Genomic DNA, 24,063 nt, shown 5'->3' on the forward strand with positions numbered 1-24,063 from the left:
GTGTAATTTACGGTTCAAACCGGGGTGCTCTGGAAGTGAAAAGGGGGCTTTTAGCAACCACACCAGGTCCAAACCTAGCAAACCATGAACTTCCGTCTCCTGGGCTCTGACTTATACACCCCACCTGGTGCAAGAAAAGCCAGTGGTCTGCTAAAGAGGTTTGCTATTTCCCCCATTCTCCTTGGAGACAAGAACAGCTTTCTCCCCGTGGGTCGATTGGGCTGCTAAGAAAATATTTCCTCCCTAGCCTTCCATGTATGTTGTCAGAAGGAAGAAAGGAAGTTTTAAAATGGACATTTTTACAGGCAGTCCTTGTGTGCCAGGAGCTCCACGTTCAATCCCATTGAACTTAAGCCTCACCGGCCTGGGGGAAGGTGGGAACGTCCCCATCTTATGGACAAGGACATTGAGACGCAAGGAGGTCCCAGCCTGTTGGTGGCAGGGCCAGGATATTAACCAGCTAACCAGCTCGAAGAGGACACTTGACCAGTATTCCTAAAAGGGAAGAAGGGAGGGTATATTTAGAAGGCCAACGACCCTGAGGCACGTGTTTCTCATAAAGGACTCCGCTTTCTGCCCGTGACCCTTCACCTTTTCCTCCACAGACCTATTTCCTTTTTCACATTTGACCCCCTTTGGAAATTTTCTTCATCAGTGGGCTGTTTCTGCCGGGTTTTGATAGCCCCGTTTTTATTTACATGCAAATTCACAGCAAGCAGCTCGCATGTGAATACTATTCTAATGATTAAACTTCTATGGCTCATCAGAATGCTGTATCGTAATTGGCTGCAAGGTTGCCGATACCCACAATAGTCTGATTTGGAGCAGAACCAATTTCTGCATCTGCATAATCAAAGGGAACAGGAGACGGGCAGAATGTACACCTATTTTATATGTGTTTCTTCAAGGTCAAATAATCTTTTATTCCCTTCCCAATCTACATATTCATAAAGACCTTTGTACAATTAATGAGACAGAAGATTAAATGGTTGCAGATTAAGAACAAACCCTACTGTTCTAATTAGAGTGGAAGTTACTTAGTCAATCAGATTGGAATTCCAAATTCAAACTCGCTAAAGCAGAGGTATAACCATGCCAACACACACATGGTCTTCCAGTCGGCAGCATGTGTGCAGCCGCGGGAGCCTGGGCAGGAGAGCCAGGAGCCCTGGTGATCGTTTCTGCCTCCTCCCAGAGAGGGGCCCCGGTGGCTAAGTACCCCCAATGGTAGATGGATGGAGGAGAGGGGACGGAATCCCATCATATCCCAGCAAGGCAATGTTGTTTGACCCTGTTGTAATAGACGAAGAAACAGGTCTCCCACCTTGGCTGGATTCTAGATTTTCCCGGAGACTTCTCCTTGGGAATCTTAAGGGCTTTTGACAATCAGTGAGAACTTAATGGGTGAGGTCTTGGGGCACTGGGGCTGGATACAGAAAGAGTTAAGCTGAGGTCCCTTCTGTCTGGAGCTTCCTTTGGGACGTCAGGTTCTGCACATCTGAAAAGGCAACAAATCGAGAGGGGATTTGAAGCAGCGTCTTCACTGGGGCTTCATAGACTCCTCCGGTGGTGTTTCTCAAAGCGCCGTTCTGGAACCTGTGTCCCAACAGCCTGGGACCTGGCCAGAGTGAAGATTCCTGATTCTACCCCAGACCAGCCGATAAGGCCGGGATGCCTTTGGTTTTGACAAAGCCCCAGATGATTCTGACGCAGGCTGGAAATCACGCGCTTGGAAGATCCACGGAGGGGCTGATTCGGAGAACCCACTAACTCCTAGATATGGAATACAAGATTTTACTTTTACATATTTTTTTCATCTGGAAAGACTTTGATAGCTTCCACCGGGTTCTCAAAATGGCCATGCATCAAAAATAAATAAATAAATAAATAAATAAATAAATAGATAGATAAAAGTGGGGAGAGGTAGGAATCCCCTGGATAGAGGAAAAAGATTAGAACAGGTTAGGACCATATAACCCAGGACAAACTATAGAACCCCGCTCCCCCCCCACCCCCGTGCAGTGAGGTGTTGGCCGATCTTTCTTGCCAACCCCAGTGGTGCAGGTGACAGCCGCCCAGTAGTTCACAGGACAGAGGGTGACGGGATGGCCTGGATGAGAGCTCTTCCCAGCAGAGGTGGGTTCATTTGGTCCAAGGAGGGGGGTGTATTCTGGGTGGGGACGCAGAGCAGAACTTTACAGGTGGGAATGAGCATGGCCAGGGGTGGAGTTGGGTGCGCTCCGCCAGCCCAGGGAGCTGAGTCTTTCTCTCCTTGGGCAGGCAGGCCCAGTCTCCCTGCTGATCCCTCCGTGATTTCCTGACCTTGAAGCTTGGTCCCATTTGCACCAGGAGCAGACAGTGCACCTTCTCTGGCTTGGAGCGCCTCCCCCACCCCCGAGAGCACGGAGTCTTCTTCCAACCTTCTGTATGATGGCTAATGAGATCACGTCTGCCTCTCGGGAAGGGGCGATTACCCTGCTGCACCGGGTTATTACTCTTTACAAGTGGCGCTCGGCCCGCCCGGCTATTTGCCTGCCCCGGGCCACACACACCTGGCCGTGGCCGGGGCAGCTGCTGGCACCACTCCCTGGCAGCTGGCTCCTGAGCAGACATGGCCTTCATGGTGGGCAGAGAGGGGTGGGGGAGGTAGCACCCAGGCCTGTCCAGGCCTCGGGGCCAAATCCCAGTAGGAGTGGCACAACCCCCACCATGCCGCTCCCAGCTGGGCTCAGCCCTGGGGACCAGGCAGGGAATCTGCAGGCCCTCAAGGCCGGGGGAGGATTCCTACCCATGCGGAGGTCCAGGTGTATTAGAGGGGCTGGGCCCTCATCTTGCGGAAGGCCCTTGAGGCCTCCAGCCTGCTCTGCATGGAGAAGCTTCATCAGAGGCTGCGGGAATAGTGAAGGGAGGCACCATCTGTCTGTCATGCAGGAACTTGGCCAGGAGGCCCGCCCTCCTCACAGACATGTTGCTCCTCCAGCCTGCAGACCCTCGCTGCCATCCCTGAAGCCACAATCCAGCTTTCCCAGATTGCCCTGCCTGTCCCTGTCCTTCCCCTCGGTTTGGTTCCCTCCCCATCTGGGATCCGCGTAGCCAGCTTACAGGGGTCAGAGGAAGGGGGATGGACACAGCAGCATTCTGGAGGTGTCAGGGACATGACCGCTGCCCACAAAGGCCCTGGCAAGCCGGGAGGACCGGAAATCTCACCACAGGGGCCACACTGTCTTGTCCCTGTCACCCCTCCCCCACATTAACCTCTGTCCACCCTTGTGTGCCACCCACCCATCACAGGGCCTGTGGGGGCTGCCATCTTCCTGTGTCCCCACACCTGTTTCTGCCGCAGCTGTCAGCAGGCCTCAGGGGGTCTGGGGTGGGGGGAGCCACTTTCGGGAGGTCCCCATGGATGTCCCCGTCCACACCCGGTGACGGGAGCGTCCTCATGCTGTGCCTGAGCACCTGTCCCCTGGCTTTCATCTCGGTCCAAAGCCAAAGCCTCACATACTGGCTTTCTGGGAGGGCAACTGTGAGGGAAAGGAGAGAGCCGATGGAACAGTTGTCTACAACTGGGTCATGGTCTTCAGCATCCGGAAGGGGTACAAGAGACCCCCCCAGAAAACCCTCACCCCCACTTGGGGCCTAGAGAGTCATAGGCCTGAACCGGACCACCCAGAGCGTGTCCCCTCTGAGCACCCATGCTCGTCTGCTTGGGCACCTAGAATAAAATAACCACAGACATGGGGATTTACACAGCAGAAGGTTGGGGGAGCATATGAGTGGCTCAGTCAGTGAAGCGTCTGACTCTTGCTTTGGGCTCAGGTCATGATCTCAGGGTTGTGGGATCGAGCCCTGCATCAGGCTCTGTGCTCAGCACTGAATCTCAGCACTTGAGATTCTCTCTCTCTCTCCCTCTGCCCTTCCCCCCCACTCGTTCTCTTTCTCAAATAAATAAATTAATTAAATATTTAAAAAAACCCAAAACAGCAGAGAGTTGTTTTCTCACAGTCCTGGAGGCTGGAAGTCCAAGATCAAGGGGTCCGCAGGGTTTGTTCCTTCTGAGGACCCTGAGGGAAGGATCTGTTTCTGGCCTCTCTCCTTGGGTGGCCAAGGAGATGGCCATCTTCTTCTGTGTCTTCACATGGTCTTCCTTTTGTCCATGTCTGTGTCCAAATTTCCTCTTCTTATAAGGACACCAGTCATATTGGATTAGGGCCCGCCTAATGACCTTTATTTTATTTTTTAAAGATTTTATTTATTTATTTGACAGACAGAGACAGTGAGAGAGGGAACACAAGCAGGAGGAGTGGGAGAGGGAGAAGCAGGCTTCCCGCTGAGCAGGGAGCCCGATGGGGACCCTGGGATCATGACCTGAGCTGAATGCAGACGCTTAATGACTGAGCCACCCAGGCACCCCCCACCTAATGACTTTTAAATTAAATTTAAATTTAATTGCCACTTTGAAGGCCCTTTCTCCAAATATCATTATGTTCAGAGGTTCTGGGAGTCAAGACTTTAATATATGGCTTTGACGGGGAACACAGTTGAGCGCCTAATAGGATCGATCCCAGAGACCCACAGTTTCTCTGGGGCTGGCCTCCAGGGCAGAAGTGGCCCTTTCCCTGGGAGACAATTAATGGTGAGGGAAACAAACATGGAGCCAGGCTCAAGGGAAGCCACTCATTCTTGAAGTTGGGAGGTCCTGGATCCATCTCATACAGCCTCCTGCTCCAGTGGACCACCAGTTAATCTTTCTGGTTAATCTGGAGCTTTTCACATTTTTTGGTTTGAAAATGTGAGGAGCGAAGCACACACCCAACCTGATTCTATGAAGTAGATGCCCTTATTCCTATTTTAAACAGAAGCAAAGTGAGGCACGGGGTCACCGCGGAGATGGGAGAGCTGGGATTTGAACCCAGACTGTCTAGTCCTGGAGATCACGGTCCTATCCAATTACTTGAAGAAAATGTAGGAATTTTTAAAAAAAAATTCTCAAGGTGGGAAAGGCTTCCTAAAGCATGATGGAAATCTAGACATATTAAAGGAAAAGACTGATGAATTTAACATCCAACAAAATTCCTTCATGGTCAAGGAAAACCACATGTAAAGTGTGACAATTACCACTCTCCTTAATATGCAATGAGCTCTTCCAAATCAATAAGAAAAAGTCCAAGAACCCAAAAGGAAAATGGAGGCAGGGGAGGGAAGAAAGAATGAAAAGCTATGACCAGGGAGTTCACGGAAGAAATATAAGTAGCTACTAACATGCAAAGAGTCACCCAAGAGCACTCACGGTTCAAGAAATGCCACGCAAACACTGAGTCTCCATTTTCGCCTGTTGAGAGGAAAAAGGAAAACGTTTTACAATTCCGGTACTGATGAGAGAGTGGGAAAGGGAAATTTTTCTATACTTTGGAAGGGAGTATAAGTTGATGGTATTTAGGGTCTGGCAGAATCCAAACAAGATTGGCATCGCAAACACCATTCCGCTCAGCAATGCGGCCGTGAGGTAGAGGTATGCCCCGCTTTCCGAAAGTTCACGTTACACCTCTGCACTTTTACGAAAGACCTATAATAGTAACTGTTTTTGGAAAAAAAGAAATCCGAAAGGATTTTTGATTTTACTCGAAAAACAAAAACAACATTCATTGCTTGTCTTGCAGTAAGCCCTTATAGAGGGAGTGTGCACCCCAAGCCACAAGGATGGCCCCACCATACTCCTTCCCTGGGAGTTACACTCAGCATTTTAGTATAGACCCCCAGAGCTTCGAACTTAATCTGGGAGCATCTGTGCCTTATCTCAATTTATTCTTTGCATCCATTATCATGATAGGTGCTAAAGTATGCAAATCCTAAGAAAGGTTTCTTTGGGGTCTGGGAACCCTCAAACGATTTTCCATATAAGTGAATGCCAATTGCTTCTTTGCTTAACACCGTTTTGGCTTAGGAAACGTTTCCTAGGAAAAGCTCTGATTTCGGATAGCAGGGGAACCCTGTCTGTCTGCCCACAGATTCTCTAAGAATGCTCATTACACCAGCCTTTAAAATAGTGAAACAATCTAGAAACAGCCTCAAAGCACTGATAGGGCAATGATGGTAGGAATTACGTCCCTCGCTCCCTGGAATGGAATTCCACCCAGGTGTTAAAAGGACCGAGGTCGCTTCATAAATTCTGGCGTTGGGATGGGAGTGGGACAGTGTGACCCAGGATGTATTTATTAAGTGAAAAGGTGAAGCGCTTTCAGGAGCCTTGTGTAGAAGCCATCTGGCATTAGTGTGAGCACAGGAATCGAGAAACGTTCCCTCAGGGGAGGAGCACTGAGGGCGAGAAGCTGACCTTCGCTGTCTCCGTCCTTCCCGGTGCGCTAGGGTTCTCAGACTCTCAGGTGCACGGGCATCCCCTTGGAGGGTCTTGTTCCAACGCAGCCTCCCAGCTGCTCCCAGCACGTCTGAGGCAGCTGATCTGAGTGTGCGTCTCCAGCACGTTTCCAGGGACCACATTTGAGAACAACTGTGGCAGTGCATGAACTTGGGTGCGTGTAGGGTATCTGTTCTATAAAAGTTTTTAGAAATAATTTATAAAGATAATCGCTGGCCTGGGACCAGGGCTGGCCTGCACTTCTTCTGTAAAACCCAGGCCAGTGATTGGTTTTCACCTTGCTGGTCAGGAAAACACTCACTAGCTGTGTCTACACTCGGTCTCCTGCCTTCACCCTCCCCCAACGGGGCGAGCCACACTTGGAATCAATATCCTACGGTCGGTCCTGCTCTAGACAAGGAGCCGGGGGACCCTGCCGCTGGAGCCTTCTCTCTAAGATCAAAGCCCCAGATCCCCTCGCTGTTAGAGCAGCCCCGTTTGTGTTGTATAATCCCAAATCCCATGATCAGCGAACCTCTCTTCTCCCCCTCTCCCCCCGCCCAAGTTAGAGAAATGCAAAAAAAGGAATGGTTGACACCTGTCCCCGTGGAAAGGTGACAACCTCACGGTGATGAGCCTGACTCCTGGGAGCCCGGGCACCCAGAGACTCTTAGCTGTAAAAGCGACAGCGATTTCCCACACTGGGAAGAGAGGTGCTTGCTAAGGAAGGGCACGTTTAATGAGGAAGATGGGGTCCTCCCTCAGAAGCCTTGCTCTGTGTGATGAATGTCGTTTGGAACCTCCCCGCTGTGACAGCGAAATCGGGGTCCTTGAGACAGCCCCCAGGTCACCCCCAGGATGAAGTGCCAGCAGCTGTGACCCAGATTCCCTGCTCAGAGCTTGTGGGTGCTCTCTGGCCTCCTCCCTCCTAAATCAGGGGGATCGAGTCACGCCCACAGCCTCCTCCCTTCCAGCACCCCTGTGAGGCAGAGCCCCGAGAAGGACCCCCACCAGATCACTCAGTAAGTAACACAATGCCTTGACCCACATGGCTGCTGAGTGGAGTGGCAGGGTCCCTCGGCCACCCTGTCCCCTCAGGTGTACTTCCCAGCCCCCCGGGAGAGCTGTTCCAGTCCCCTCCCACGTGCCCTCAGCACAGGCTCTCTCTCCCTCCTCTCTCCCTCTCCTCCCTGACCACCAAAGCTGTGACCTCATTCGCCTCTCTCCATCCTTGCCATTCTGCCTCCATTTCTGTTTTCAAAAGGGGGAGAAAGCATTTTGATTATGAAGCATTTCCAGGCCTGTCTAGGTTTGCCAAGTGCTGGGTCTTTTGTTTGCTTTTCTCTCCCTGTCCCCGCCTGAGTAGAGGAAACGTTATTATCTCCTCTTGACAGGTGAAGAAGTGCTGACCGGGGAAGGTCCCCGTGCAGGCCAAGGTCAGACACGGCCAGGCACGGACACTGAGCGGAGAGCCTGGGGTGGGTGTGCAGGGGGTAGACTGCGGGACTGAGACCCTAGCCTGGGGGTGGGGGGTGCGGCTGCCAGGCTCCAGAGACACCAAGACACCAGCAACCCCCCCCCCCAAGCTCAGAGGAGAGGAGGACTTGGATGCAAATCCTACTTTGCAGGGAGGGTAGGGTCTGAACTGAGAGGCTCTGAGAACAGGGGGCAGGAAGTAGTTTAATGCCTAGACTTCCAACCCTTCGGTCGTTCCCATGATCCTCAGTGGATTCTTCGAAGTGTCCATGGGCAGTCGGGGAACATCATGGAAGTCAAGGCTCCTGGGCTCAGGGACATGTCCCAGAACACTGAGCTCATCCTTGGTGACCTAAGTGAGCTTTCCCCAGTGTCTTTCTCCTGATGGCACAGTCTCACTGGACGCAGCCTGGGCTTTATGGGGCCACACCCGAGCCGGGACGGGTAGGAGGCTCCGGTCTGCCCCACGGTGGTCTGAGTGCCGCCTCTGTGGAGTGGCTACTCGGAGGCCATCCGAGCAGATGTCAGAGTCCACTGTGACCAGCCAAAGGGCTGACTCGACCTCCACCTCCTGCCTCCCTACCTGGATTTTGTTTCAGACAGCTGCGCCTCCAGCTTCCCGGGTAGCGGGGACCTGGAAGTGTGCGAGGTCACCAGTATGACTGAGGCTGCCAGTGAGTCGCACGTGGCAGGGTGCTGGGATGCGGGGGAAGAGCTGGTTCCAGACACAGTCACCGCCCTGTCTCCTGGCTGCTTCCTGCTCTTCCTGCCAGAATGCAGAAGCGAAATCCGGCCAGGGGTGGCCGCCTGGTGACTAAGGATGGCACAGCCCAGAGCTCAAAGGAGTCTGGGACCCTGGTGCCCCCCCCCCCAGCACCACCCACCCTGTCTGCTTCTGGCCTCGTTCTGTAAGAAAACAAAACTCCTATGAGGCGAAGTTGCTGTGGCCGATTGTGTTCAGGGGAGGCTGAACAGAACCCCAAGTCCCAGAGGTGGTGGAGCCCAGCAGAAAAGAGGGGCCCCTGGTTAGCTGCGGCCGCTCTGTGCCAGATCTGGCTCTCGGAACCTTGCACCTGCCCCTGCCCCCACTGTACACCCAGAGCCTTCCTTGAGCCCACAGCCTCTCCCCGAAGCTGCCAGGAGCTGTGAGCCGTGCCCACCCACTCTGGTTCTGCTCGTTCAGCCTCCGCTCCCTTCACCCCTGCGAGGCACCTTCATGAAAGACTTCCGTGTGAGCTCAGTCCCAGGCAGACAGGGGCAGGTCCAGCAAACCTTCACCTCTGCCTTGCCCTCCACAGTGGTCGGACTTGACCGTCTCCATGTGATCTCAGCACAGCCCTTGGTGTCTGAGCAGCTGCTGTTTGCTCCTCCCCAGGCAGAGATGAGGCAACAGTTGATGAAGTGACTTGCTGGGGACATGTGACTGGTCAATGGCAGAGATGGAACCAGAACCAGGTGTTCTGACCTGTGGTTCTCAAAGGAGGGCTCCCTGAGCCCATGTCCCATTCACTGGGCACTGCTGGCCAAGCAAATCCCCAGCTCCTACTCCAGACCCATTGACTCAGGATCAGGGCGGGGGGCTGCCCAGGGAATCTGCATCAGCAAGTGTCCCCCATGGCCCTGGCCTGATTCCGGTGCCCTCTGAAGCCCAAGGACCTCTCTCTTTGCTGAGCTGCCTCCCCAGCGTGAGGGTCAGACCTGTGACGCGTCAGGTGCAGCCTCTGGACTGACCCTGTGGTTCCAGACGACTCTGAGCCAAGCCCTTCAGGAAACAGAGCTTCTCACTGGGGAAGCCATGAAAGTCCCGATGCTCGGGCTGAACTTTAGACCGTAGAACATCAGATCTCCACGGTGGGATCCAGGCCATGGGCAATTGTTAAAGTTCTTCAGCTGGTTCCAAGGCTGAGCGGCAGCTGTCCCCACACTGGGTAGGTCCCTCTCAAGCTAGCAGGCACCAGTATCCCCTGGAAAGCTATTAAACACAGGTGGCTGGCTCCACCCGAAGTGTCTAATCCCCCAGGTCTTGGGAGCACCCAAGAATTCGTATTTTCGACTTCTCAGGTGCCACTGCTGCTGCTGGACTGGGCAGCACGCTCTAGGAACCCCTGGTGTAGAAAAAAGAAGGGGCAGAGGGGAAACTAAGAAAGGTTCCATTTGGCCATTACGTTATGACTTGCTCTATCGAGCAGGACCCACCCGGTCTTATTTTCCTAAATGTTACACGAGGCTCCCCAGGGATGGGTTCTCCCAAATCCACCTGCTGAGGATCGGAATCTGTCTCTTATAACAATTACAGCCATATAGACGGAGAACTGGGACCTGCGCCCGGGGCCCCCAGGGATGGCTGGGCAGGTTGTGCACTACACAAGCCCAGGGGCCACTGGACCCATCTATGTGAGCTGTTGCCTCCCGGTATTGTCAAGCCCGACAGGCTTCCTGCTGATAGCTCTGAGTGTCACCATGGAGACTTCCACACAGAGCCTCAGAAACTGTGGGCCTACGTTGGCTTTACCCTGTCTCCCCCGTGCCCCTCACCATCTCTGCACGAGCTTCACTTCCTTTGTGGGTACCAGCCCCAGGGCGGCTGGGGCTGGGACTGATCTGGCTTGTGTGGGGGTGGCGGCCTTTCCCTACACTGGCTGGCCAGACGCCCCCATCTAGAACCGGGTTCTCCCGGAAGCCCGGCTGACCCTGGCACAAGCGGCTGTGTCTGCTGAGGCCGGAGCGCATGGCCTCCCTCCGCTGCCACTTCAGGCTGCTGATTATCCCTCCTCCACAAGGAGATAAACCTGCTTGAGGAATTTGTTTTCTCTGACAACAGCGAGCTGCTGCGTCCCACGGCCGCAGGCTGAGTCACCAGCGCCCCGTTCCTCTGAGCCCCACCACCACCGCCCCCACCCCACCCCCACACCCTGTGGCCTGTTCGGGCTTCTCCCTTTCATGAGACACTTCCCGGCCTGACATACGTGTCCTGGGTGTTTCTGTCTTGTGATCGGGGCCCAGCTGCCACTGCATTCCTTCCGTGACACTTGGCCGGTGTGGGTGGGTAGCCATGAGTGGGCTGGGGGGATCTTATCGGAGAATGTTCTGTTTGGGGCCCAGAGAGAGCTTGCTGGCCCCAGTGGCACCCTGCCTACCAGCTTGCTTCTCTGCAGGGAGAGAGGGCAGGTGGGCAGGGCACCCAAGGGAGTGAGCATCTAACTCGCCGGGGCGGGGGGCGGTGCGGGGCCTTTGCCAGGTATGAAGTAGTTGGGGAAAGAATGTCCAAATCAGCTGATGCCTCCCACGTTTATATCTGCAGCCTGACCCTCTCCCCTGAACGCTGGGTTTGTAAATCCACTGCGTCCTCCCCAGACCAGCACTCCTGATTTCCACCCCCAATGCTACTCCTCCTAATTCCTCTGCAACTCTGTCCTTCCTTCGCTCAGGCCAAAAGCCAGGATGCCATCCTTGACTCCCCTAAGTCTCTTACCGCTTATATCCAAAGCTTTGGCAAATTCTACTTGCCTTTCTTTCTGCACACCTGAGTGTGGCTCTGTGAATGTGAGAGATCACCGAAGACTCTGGCCAGGGCCACAAGGGCACCGTGAGATGCCCTCCCTCTCTTTCAGCTTCTCCCCCAAGACAGAGAGAAGAACCTACAGTCACAGGGCAGAAGCGCCCCATGGGGACACTCACGGGTCCTGAGGTGGGACAGAGGGCTGCTGACATCTTTTGTTAAACCCTACATATGGGGCAAGGCCAAAAGAAGCCCTCTGGCGGGGCCACCTCCAGGGACTTCTTGAGAATGACCTCTCAGGCTGCTGTGCTTGGGCCAAGAGGACTACCTCCGGCAGACCTTGTTCTGGAGAGGCCAGCCTCCACGGTGGCCAGGGCTGGGCAGGGCTGAGGGCGGGCAGCCCCCTTGGCTCAGCCAACAAGTAGAAGCCTAGCCAAGTGCTAACAGAATGATGCCTGTCTCATGAAAGCCAAGTCCCCTCACATCTCGCTCGATCCCAGGGTGGGAGGCGGGAGTGTCAGAGGGAGGCGGCGGCACACAGACCTGGTCCCCTGGCAGCAGCAGAACCTTTGGAGCTGCCACCAGCTGCAATTAGTTGCCACTGCCTTTAATTTTGTGTCGAGAAGCCACGGTTGATGGAAAAAGAAATTGGTCCCATGGGCAGCACACTTTTCCGATATGCTTTTATTAGCAGAGCTCCTGAAGGTGTCACGAGCCGAATGTGAGGCGGCTGCCTCTCGAAGTGAGACCCACATGTGGGGTGAGAATGGTGGATGGGAGGTCAGGAGGAGAGATGCTCGGGAAAAGACTCCTGCTAGCAAGGGAACTTTCTCGTAAGGTTGCGAACACTGCTGCAGCCATCTTCCTCCCCTGGCAGCCCCCTGACCTGCCCCTCCTTCCAATTCTTAGAGTGCTCTCTGAGGGCCCCTCCAAACAGCTGTTCTCCAAATCGCAAGCCTGGGAGTTTTAGTACAGGTGTGCCTTGCTTCACACGACCGATGTCGATTAACTTTGTTATAAATTAAATACTGTTTAAAATGCACCACGATGGTTTGGTATTTTAAGATAATTCTACAGCCAACGATTTTCAAAGGCTTTCAGAGCCAGTTATCCTCAAGTTCATGTCTCCTCTCCTGAAAGCAGCCTGGAAAACGTGGCTGGGACATTTTATGATTCACACCATCACAGACATTCACAAGTGGAAGGCGACTCAGACATTTTCACTGTGGTTTCCAAATGCCACCTCCCAACCCTTTTAGCCATGTAGCTACTTCTTCAAACGAAATCGTATCCAGAAGCTGAGTGAATAGGACAGGGGAGAGGGGGAGCAGTTTCAGTGGAATCAGAGTGGAAAAACCAAAGCCCCACCTGCCTAACACCTCATACAACTCCCTGTGTTACCCTATGAAGTCCCTAGCACCCCATGGACTCCTCAGTTTGATATTGCTCTCCAAGTGTCATGGGAATTCTCTCTCACCTTTGATTCTACCTCCAAGAGTCTAGATCCTCCTGCCAGAGCACAAATGTTTAGCACAGCTTTGTGTACGAGAGTTGCTTTTTTTTAAAGATTTTATTTATTTGACAGAGAGAGAGAGAGAGAGACAGCCAGCAAGAGAGGAACACAAGCAGGGGGAGTGGGAGAGGAAGAAGCAGGCTCCCAGCAGAGGAGCCCGATGTGGGGCTCGATCCCAGAACGCCAGGATCATGCCCTGAGCCAAAGGCAGATGCTTAACGACTGTGCCACCCAGGCGCCCTGACAGCAGTTTTTTAAAAAGCAAATTTCACTCCCTGCCCTCTGCATTGTCAGTGGAAAATGTAGGAAGAACCTAGACTTCCACCCCTGCTTGGCAGTAGTGAGACATCCCTCCCCCTCCCTTTGGGGTAGTACCAGTGGAGACCTAATGAGGAACTGGCATTCCCACCCTGGACCTGCAGTCACATGGTACCCCCTTCCGTCGAGTGTTAACAGAGGCCAAGTGGGGGAGCCTGGACTTCTGTCCCTACCTGGCAGTAATGAGGCAGCACTCCTACGTTTGCTGCTGGAGAATCTCAGAAGAAGCCAGCTCAAATCAGAAGCCTGAACAGGATCAGAATCTCACAACGTAATACCCCAAATGTCCAGATTTCATTTGGGTGTCACTTATTATATCAAGAACCAGGTAAACCTTAACTAGAAGGAAAGAAGGCAATCAATACATACTGAGATGAGAGATATGTTGAAATGATCTGACACGGATTTTAAAGCAGCAATCATAAAAATGCTTCCATGCGCAAATTATAAACACACTGGAAATGAATGAAAAATAGAAAATCGAAGCAAAGAAATAAAGAAGGGCCAAATGGAAGGGGCGCCTGAGTGGCTCAGTTGGTTACGTGTCCAACTCTTGATTTCAGCTCAGGTCAGGTCGTGAGATCAAGCCCCATGTCGGGCTCTGGGCTCAGTGGGGAGTCTGCTGGAAATTCTCTCTCTCTGCCCCTCCCCTGCTTCTGCAGCATGTGCTCTCTCTCTCTCAAATAAATAAATCTTTAAAAAAAGTGCCAAATGGAAATGTTAAGACCAAAAAATCCAACAACTGAAATAAGAAACTCAGTGGAGATTGCAGAATGAAGAGAACAGAAGAATCAGGGAACTTGAAGGTAGAACAATAGAAATGACCCAATCTGAAAAACAAAGGCAACAATGAGGGAAAAAAAGCTTCAGGGATCTGTGGGATTATAACGACAACAACAACAAAATCTCACATTTATGTCATTGAGGTCCCAGAAAGAGAAGAGAACGCAGGCTGGACTTAAAAAGTACTTGAAGAAAAAAATAGCTGAAAACTTCTCAAATTTGGCAAAAGACTAAATATATAGATTTCAGAAACTGATCATGTCCTAAAAAGAATAAACAAGAAATCTTGGTATAGACACATTATAGTGATACTTCTCAAAACTAAAAACTAAGGAAAAATCTTGAAAGCAGCAAGAGAGAAATAACACGTACTTATAGGAGAAAAACAATTCAAAGGATAGTAGATTTCTTATTTAAAAACACCAAAAACAAATAAACAAACCCCAAGAACACCGAAAAGAAGTGTCACTGCATTTTCCAAGTGCTAAAAGAAAAAAGTTACAACCCAGAATTCTATACGCAACAAAAGTGTCCTTCAGGGATTATGGGGAAATCAAGACATTCTTAGGTGAAGGAAAACTGAAAGAATTTGTCACCAGAGACTTAAAAGAATGGCTAGAGGAATTTCCCTAAACAGAAAGGAAATGGTAAAAGAAGGAATCTTGGAACATCAGGAACAAAGAAAGAAAGAACAACAGAAGGGGCGCCTGGGTGGCACAGCGCTTAAGCGTCTGCCTTCGGCTCAGGGCGTGATCCTGGCATTATGGGATCGAGCCCCACATCAGGCTCTTCTGCTGGGAGCCTGCTTCTTCCTCTCCCACTCCCCCTGCTTGTGTTCCCTCTCTCGCTGGCTGTCTCTATCTCTGTCAAATAAATAAATTAAATCTTAAAAAAAAAAAAGAAAGAACAACAGAAATATATAAAATATAGGCAGATACAATACCTTTTCCTTCCTCTTTGAGTGTTTAAATTGTGTTTGACAGTTAAAGCAAAAATAATAACACTGTCTGATGCAGTTCTACATGGATGTAGAGAACATATTTAAGACAATTATGTATGAGCAGGGAAAGGTAAAGGATATAAAAAGAAGTACAGTTTCTAAACTTCCTCCTAACAGGTAAGATGTCAACACCAGTAGACTGCGATAAGTTAGATAGATACAGTGTAATAACTAAAGTGACCACTAAAAAACTACACAAAGAAATTCACAAAAATACTGCAGATAAATCAAAATGGGATTCTAAAAAATGTTCGAGTACCCACTGGAAGATGGAAAAAGAGAATAGAGAAATAAAAATAAAAGAGCACAAATAGAAAACAAAAAATAAGATGCCCATCAAACCCTTGCAGGTCAATAATTACATTAAATGTAAATGTTCTTTTTTTTTTTTTTGAAGATTTTTTTTTAAATTTATTTATTTGACAGAGAGAGAGACAGCCAGCGAGAGAGGGAACACAAGCAGGGGGAGTGGGAGAGGAAGAAGCAGGCTACCAGCCGAGGAGCCTGATGCGGGGCTCGAACCCAGAACACTGGGATCACGCCCTGAGCCAAAGGCAGACGCTTAACAACTGCGCCACCCAGATGCCCCTAAATGTAAATGTTCTAAATGAACCAATTATAAGACAGAGACTGGCAGAGTGGATTTGACAATTTGACCAGACTATATGCTGTCTACAGGATGCTCACTTCAAATATAATGATATAAGTAGGTTGAAAGTAGAAGGATAGAAAAAGATATGTTGTGTGAACATCACATAAAGGAAAGCAGAGGTAAAAACTAATATCAATTGCTGCGGCCTTCTAAATAACAGGAACTCTCATTTATTGTTGGTGGGAATGCAAAATGGCATAGCCAGTTTGGAAGACACAGTTTCTTACAAAACTAAACATGGCTTTACCATACGATCCCTAATCATGCTCCTAGTTATTTACCCATCAGATTTGAAAATCTATGTCTGCACAAAAGCATGCATGTGGATGTTGATAGCAGTTTTATTCATAATTGGCAAAAACTGGAAGCAATCATGACGTCTTCAATAGGTGAATAGCTAAACCTTGGTACATCCAGACAATGGAGTACTATTCTGTGATACAAATAAATTTGTTGTCAAGCCACAAAAAAATGGATGAATCCTAAATGCACGTTGCTAAGTGAAATAAGCCAATCTGAAAAACTGTAAAATTTCATTTATATGACTTCTGGGAATGGCAAAATTATAGATACAGTAAATAGATCGCTGATTGCTGGGGTTTTGAATGGGAGGAGGGTTAAGGAGGTGAAGAACAGGGGATTATTTTTAAGGCTAAGAAAGTATTCTGTATGAGACCGTAATGGTGGATTTCTGACACTGTGCATTTGTCAAAATACATTGAACTTTACAGCACAGAGTGATCTTTAATGTATGCACATTTTTGAAAATCATTTAGGAGGTCAAGAGATCCCAGGATGGAAGGCAGACTGTGACAAAACAATATAATTGTGTTACAGCTGCATGAAACAACATCCCTGAAGGGGATGGGGGAGAAGGTGCTGACCTAAGTAAGTTTGGGAATGAATGAAATTGTATGACCAAAGGCAATAAGAAGTGTATACGAGCACTGTACTTCCCTTGATCAAGTTATTTCCCACAGCCGTATGGGTTAAACATTTTGAAACAGATATACATGAATACTGGAATTGAACAATTAAGTGAATGGTTGGGTGGATGTTGGAGGTCTCGTTTCTCACTGTTGGAATGGGACATTACAGACAAGCAAAGGGAGAAGGCTAGAATGATCCACGGGTGATAGATTAGAGTTGGAAATATCAATGTGAAATCATGTTTAACTCAATATAAATACAGATGCACACATATAGAAATATTTATAGATAAGTATATACACACAGATTAGTATAAATAAGTTCTAAGGATGGAAAGTAGAACATAGGGAACACAGTCAATAATATTGTCATAAAGTTGTATGGTGACAGATGGTAACTATACTTTTCGAGGTGAGCATTGCATATGTTTTAAATTGCCAATTCACTATGTTGTACACCTGAAACAAATACATCTTATATTGACTGTACTTCAATAAGAAAGAAAAACCACAGGTTAGTGTATACACATAGACTTCCCTGCTCTCTCAGCCAAGAGGGCCCAGAAGCATTGATGTCCTGGGACCACACCTAGTGCCCAGATCTTGGTTTCTAATACCATTCTCCAGTGAAAGGAAGCAGAGTTCCCTGGAGAAATGGCCACTTTTACAGCTGGGCAGGGAATATACTAGATGATTCTTGAGCATCCTGTAGGGCCAGAAAGTAAAGAAGTACTGAACACCAAGTTAACAGAAAATAAAACACAATGATAGGAGTATGTCAAAGGGACACAAAAGGCAACTAAAAGGGCTCCCAAGAACTAAGGCTGGAACAATTCGAGAAATGAAGCAAATTAGTCTTGTATTGTAACCCAGAATATAAAATAAATATCCTTGAGTCCACACAGGTATAACAATAATTTAATACAGGGGTTCCTGCGTGCCTCAGTCAGTTAAGCCTCTGACTCTTGATTTTGGCTCAGGTCATGATCTCGGGGTCATGAGATCGAGTCCCACATTGGGCTCCTCTCTGAGCGCAGAGCTAGCTTAAGATTCTCTCTCCCCCCCTCTCTCTGTCCATCCCTTCTTGCTCTCATTCTCTCTCTTAAAAAAAAGATTAAATATATAAACAAACAGAGAATATAGAGAAATGTCCCAAGCAGAAGAATTCTAAATAATTTGTAGATCCTTGGTCCTCAAGTATTGTAGTCACTATGCTGTGCATAGTGATTGCTTTTTCAAAGAGGACAGTATGGAAAGGGAGTGAGGTGGGGGGAGAATAACTTTATAATAAAGAAACCTGACAAACATGATCTCAGCCAGGTGATCAAAGTTAACATCAGTAATGATAAATCCTGTTGATAGTATGTACCGTCTATATGGTATGATAATAGTATGGTCTTCCTCCCAAACTCATAATCCCAGTCTAATTATGAGGAAAACATCAGACAAATCTCAATTGAGGGCCATTCTATAATGTGTCTTACTGATATTCCTCAAAACTGTCAAGGTCACCAAAAACAACAAAGGTCTGAGAGACCGTCTCCTCTAAGAGAACTCTAAGGAGACATTATGACTAAATTGCAATGTGGTAAACTGAGTGGAAAACGCCAGATAGGAAAAGGACATTAACTAAAAACTGAGGAACTCTGAATACAGTATGATTTAGTTAATAATGATGTATCAATATTGGTTCATTACTTGTGACAATTATACCACACTAATGTAAGATGTTAATAAGGAAAACTGGGCATGGGGTATATGGAAATATTCACAACTCTTCTATAACTCTAAATCTATCAAAAAATTAAAAGTTCATTTTTAAAAAGAAAGCAGGAGTGGCCATCTTAATATCAGATAAAGTACACTTCAGAGCCAAGGATGTTACCAGGCACAGAGAAGGACTTTACTAAGGACAAAAGGGTCAATCCACCGAGAAAACATAATAGTCCTAAATGTTTCTGCACCAAAAAACAGAGCTACAAAAATGTGAAGCAAAAACCGAGAGAAGTAAGTGGAAAATAGACAAATTCATAATTATACTTGGAGATTTTAGCACTCTTCTCTCAACAATTGATAACACGATTAGAATTCAGCAAGCATATGAAAGAACAATATTATTGATACTTATAAAGCATTTAATTCCACAAACAGCAGAATATACATTCTTAACAATAGCCCATGAAACAGTTGGATTATATCCTGGGTCATAAAATAAACCTCAACAGAATTAAAAGAATTGAACCTGTACAGAATGTGCATTCGAACCACAATGGGCTCTAACTCTGAATCAACAGTTTGATAATAGAAGGATAACAGGAACATCTCCAAAGACTCGAAAACTAAGCACACACTTTTAAATAATCCATGGGTCAAACAAGAAATCTCAAGGAAAAAATGTAAAATAAAAATGAACTAAATAAAAATGAAAATACAATATGTCAAAATTAGGCAGTGCTCAGAGGAAAATATATAGCATTAAATGCTATATTAGATAAAAGAATAAGTCTCAAATCAATAATCCAAGCTCCTATCTCAAAAACAAATAAAAAGAATAGCAAAAATAAAGAAGAAAGGAAATTATTAGGTTATGAGCATAAATCAGTGGCATTGAAAACAGAAAAACAAGAGAAATTCAATGAAACCAAATAGCTGGTTCTTTGATAAGATCAACAAAATTGACAACTTTCTAGCAGGACTGACAAAAAAAAGACACAAATTAATAATATCAAGAACAAAATAGGAAATATCACTACAAATGGGAAATAAACACCGCAGATATCAAAAGGATAATAATGGGAGAGCATGAACAATTCCAAAGATAAAAATTTGACAACTTAGAAAAATGGACCAATTTCTTGAAAAGTAAAAATTACCACAACTCATCCAATGTGAAATAGATCATTTGAATAGCCCTGTAGCTATTAAGAAAGAGAAATCTTAATTTTAAAATGCCCAAAAAGCAGAAGATATGAACAGACACTTTTCCAATGAAGACATACAAATGGCTAACAGACACATGAAAAAATATTCAACATTATTAGCCATCAGGGAAACTCAAATAAAAACCACATTGAGATACCACCTTACACCAGTTAGAATGGCAAAAATTGACAAGGCAAGAAACAACAAATGGAGAGGATGTGGAGAAAGGGGAACCCTTTTACACTGTTGGTGGGAATGCAAGTTGGTACAGCCACTTTGGAAAACAGTGTGGAGGTCCCTCAAAAAGTTAAAAATAGAGCTACCCTATGATCCAGCAATTGCACTACTGGGTATTTACCCCAAAGATACAGATGTAGTGAGGAGAAGGGCCATATGCACCCCAATGTTCAGAGCAGCAATGTCCACAATAGCCAAACTGTGGAAGGAGCCGAGATGCCCTTCAACAGACGAATGAAAAAAGAAGATGTGGTCCATATATACAATGGAATATTACTCAGCCATCAGAAAGAATGATTACCCAACATTTGCATCAGCATGGATGGGACTGGAGATTATGCTAAGTGAAATAAGTCAAGCAGAGAAAGACAATTTATGGTTTCACTCATTTGTGGAACATAAGGAATAGCAGGGAGATCGGTAGAAGGAAGGGAAAAATGAAGGGGGGGTAAACAGAAGGGGAAATGAAGCATGAGAGATTATGGACTCTGGGAAACAAACTGAGGGTTTCAGAGGGGAGTGGTTGGGGAGATGGGCTAGCCCAGTGATGGGTATTAAAGAGGGCACATATTGCATGGAGCACTGGGTGTTATACACAAACAATGAATCATGGAACACTACATCAAAAACTAATGATGTACTGTATGGTGACTAACATATAATAAAAAATAAATTTAAAAAAAATGCCCAAAAAAGGGATCTCCAGACCCAGATAGTTGCACCACAGAATTCTATGAAACCTTTAAAGAATTAACACCAGTTCTACACAATCTCTTCCAGAAAAAAAAAAAGAAGGAACACTTCTGAATTCATTTTCATAAAATGAAAGTAGTATGAAGCTACTATTACCCCATTACCAACACCAGAGAAAAACGGAATAAAAAAAATAAAACCACAAAACTAATGTCACTCGTGATTACAGTTGCAAAATTTTAGCATATAGAATTTAGCAATTTAGGAAAAGAAGCATACATCATGATCAAACATATATCCCAGATATGCAAGACTGGTTCAGTAATCAAATATCAATCAATGTAATCCACCATGTCATAGGCTAAAGAAGAAAAATCATATGATTATATCAATGGACTGAGAAAACGAATTAGACAAAATACAATTCCCACTCATGGTTTAATTTTAAAAAGAAGCCCTCTCAGCAAACTAGAAATAGAGGTACTCCCTCAGTTTTTTTTTAATATTTATTTATTTTAGAGAGAGAGAGTGAGTGAGAGCAAGCACGGCTGGGGGGCAGAGGGAGAGGGAGAGAGAGTCTTAAGCAGACTCCCTTCTGATCAGGGAGCCCAACATGGGGCTCAGTCTCATGACCCTGAGATCATGACCTGAGCCAAAATCAAGAATCAGAGGCTCAACCTACTGAGCCACCCAGGCGCTCCACTTCCTCAGTTTAGTAAAAAGCACCTACAGAATACCTACAGCTGATATTATACTCAACCATGAAAGACTGAATACTGGGAACAAAGCAAGGATGTCCAGTCTCATCGCTGTTGTGCAGCATAATACTGGAACTTCTATCCACTGCAATAAGGCAAGAAAAGGGAAATAAAAGACATACAATTTATAAAGGAAGAAATAAGTGTCCCCAATCTAAGAATATAAAATGAAAGTGACACAGCTTAAGCACATGCAAAAAATAAAAATGTACTTATTTATAAATGACATAGAAAATCCCAAGGAATCTACAAAAAACCTTTTAGAACTAATAAGTGAGTTCAGAAAGGGTGTGAGATCCAAGAATGTTTAAACATACAAAAATCAATTGTATTTCTATATACTAACAGCACTAGCAATTAAAAATACAGCACAATTTACAATTGTTCAAAAAAAATGAAATCCTTACAGGCAGATTTAACAAAGCATAAAGACTTACATACTGAAAACTATAAACTTCTGATGAAGAAATGAAAGATCTAAAAAAATGGAGAAACAGACCAGATTTATGGGTTGGAAAATTCAATATAGTAAAGATGTCAGTTCTTCCCAATTTGATACACAGATTTAACGCAGTTCCTATCAAAACTCCCTATAAAGAATTTTTTGTAGGTACTGACAGAATTATTCTAAAATGTATATGAAAAGCAAATGAACTTCTAAGAATAGCTAAAACAATTTTGAGAAGAAAAGAGTAAATTATGAAAAAGAAGAGTAACCAAGACTGTGAGGTACCGGCAGAGAAATAGACAAATAGATGAACAGAACAGAACGGAGAACCCAGAAATAGACACAAAAATGTCCAACTGATTTTTAACAAAGATGTGAAAGCAAGTCAATGGAGGAAGGATAGCCTTTTCAACAAACGTCGCAGGGGCAGTTGAACATGTAGAGGCAAAAAGTGAACTTGGACCCAAACTTCACGCCTAATTCAAAAACGGATCATGGACTTCATGTGAAATGTAAAACCCTGAATCTTTTAGGAAAAAAATAGGAGGAAATCTTTAGGATTTAGGGTGAAGCCAAGAGTTCCTAAACTTCACACCAAAGGCACAATCGATAAAGGAAAAAACTGGTAAATGGGGCTTTGTCAAAATTTAAAATTCTGCTCTATACTGGACCCTGGTAAGAGAATGAAAAGACCAGCTAGAGACTGGGAGAAAATATTTGGAAACTACGTATCTGACCAAGAATCGGTATCTAGAATAACACACAAAGAATTCTCAAAACTTAACAGTAAAACAAAGCAAAACAAAAGCCAATTAGAAAATGATATGAGGTGGGGCACCTGGGTGGCGCAGTCGTGAAGTGTCTGCCTTCGTCTTAGGGCGTGATCTCAGGGTCCTGGGATCGAGCCCCGCATCAGGCTCCCTGCTCTGCTGGGAGCCTGCTTCTTCCTCTCCCACTCCTCCTGCTTGTGTTCCCTCTCTCGCTGGCTGTCTCTCTCTCTGTCAAATAAATAAATAAAATCTTAAAAAAAAAAGAAAAAAGAAAATGATATGAGGAGACATTTCACCAAAGATGCTCAACATCATTAGGCATTAGGGAGGCGCAAATGAAAATAAAAAATAGGAACAACGCTGAATGTGAAGAGAGAAACTGGATCACTCACACATCTCTGATGGGGATGGAAAATGGTACAGCCACTCCGGAAATCAGTATGAAACAGAACGTGCAACTGTCATACGACCCCCTATTTGCCCTTCTGGGCGTTTATCCTAGAGAAATTAAATTTCTATTTCCACAAAAACCTGGACACAAATGTTTGTAGCAGCGTTATTGGTGATATCCCCAGACTGTAAGCAAGGGGGTGAATGATGAAACACACTGGCAGATCTGTCCCCGGGGGGCAGTACTCAGCGGGAAAAAAAGAACAAAATACCGATACTCCGACAAGCTGCACGAATGTTGAGGGGATGATGCTAAGTGGAAAAAAACCAATCTGAGTATGGTGACTAACATAACATAATAAAAAATTAAAAAAACCCAACAATCTCAAAGGTGACATTCTGTATGTTCCCATTTATATAGTATTCTTGAACTGACGAAATTGTAGAAATAGAAGATCGGCTCGTGACTGCCAGAGGTAAAGGGCGAGGGATGCTGGGAGTCAGAGTGAGGATGGGAGGGCAGCATGCAGGGCTGAGAGAGGACAACGGGAAGGCCCCTTGTGGTGATGGAAACCTTCAGCTTCTTGATTGTTGTTACCAGTGTCCATATCCTGGTGGTGACGTTGTACTGAGTTTTGAAAGACGCCACTGGGGAGAAACTGGGTAAAGGGTACATGGGATTTCTCTGTAGTATTTCTACAGCTGCGTGTGAATCTACAATTATAACAAAATAAAAACTTTAATAACAAAAAATTTTTTTAAGGGAAACAGTTAAGATGTCTATTGTGAAGAGCCTAGCTAAACGGACTCTGGATCATTCGTAGGCTGCAAGGAAAGCATCAGATGAAGGAGCGTCAAATCCATTGGGTGAGAACAGCAAGGCATAGAATATGTGAGATTCTTTTTGGACAAAACACAATAATAAAATGTAAGTATTTTGTAAATCCATAGAAAAGCTCTGGGCAGGTACATTGTACAGTGCTCACAGTGATTCCTTGCAGGGAAAAGAACTGGTTGAGAGACACACTTTCACTTTTAACGACAACCTTGTGCGAAACAAACAAGAAAACGCTTCATTTTGTAGATGAAGACACTGAGGTTTCGCAGAGGTCAAAGCAGTGGCCAAGGTCTCCTGGCTGGAGAAGAGGTTCAGAGCTTGGCTCTAAGCTCAGACCTTCTGACTCAAATCCAGAGAGGCTGAGGCAGGAAATCGGCAGGACGGCTTCTCCGGGCGCGCTGCTGTGCCCTGGCCCGTCCTCAGATAAGGAGCTCTCCGGAGAGGAAGAGCCTGGGACAAGGAAGAGCTGCGCGGATGTGGAGAAC

The 24,063-nt window shown here is 46.7% G+C and overlaps 1 long non-coding RNA gene across 1 annotated transcript; it reads right to left on the bottom strand.

Annotated features, from left to right (window-relative positions):
- Positions 1-936: 936 nt before the first annotated feature.
- On the bottom strand, positions 937-22,574 carry LOC148107566 (uncharacterized). The gene is made up of 3 exons (XR_015722047.1): positions 22,419-22,574; positions 5,288-5,329; positions 937-1,773 (listed from the first exon to the last, which is right to left on the bottom strand). It is a non-coding gene; the product is annotated as an uncharacterized LOC148107566 (long non-coding RNA).
- Positions 22,575-24,063: the final 1,489 nt, after the last annotated feature.

Source organism: Ursus americanus, chromosome 28 (assembly GCF_024610735.1).
Source record: "Ursus americanus isolate L20-20 chromosome 28, mUrsAme1.1.p, whole genome shotgun sequence".
In the NCBI taxonomy this organism is placed as follows: Eukaryota; Metazoa; Chordata; class Mammalia; order Carnivora; family Ursidae; genus Ursus; species Ursus americanus.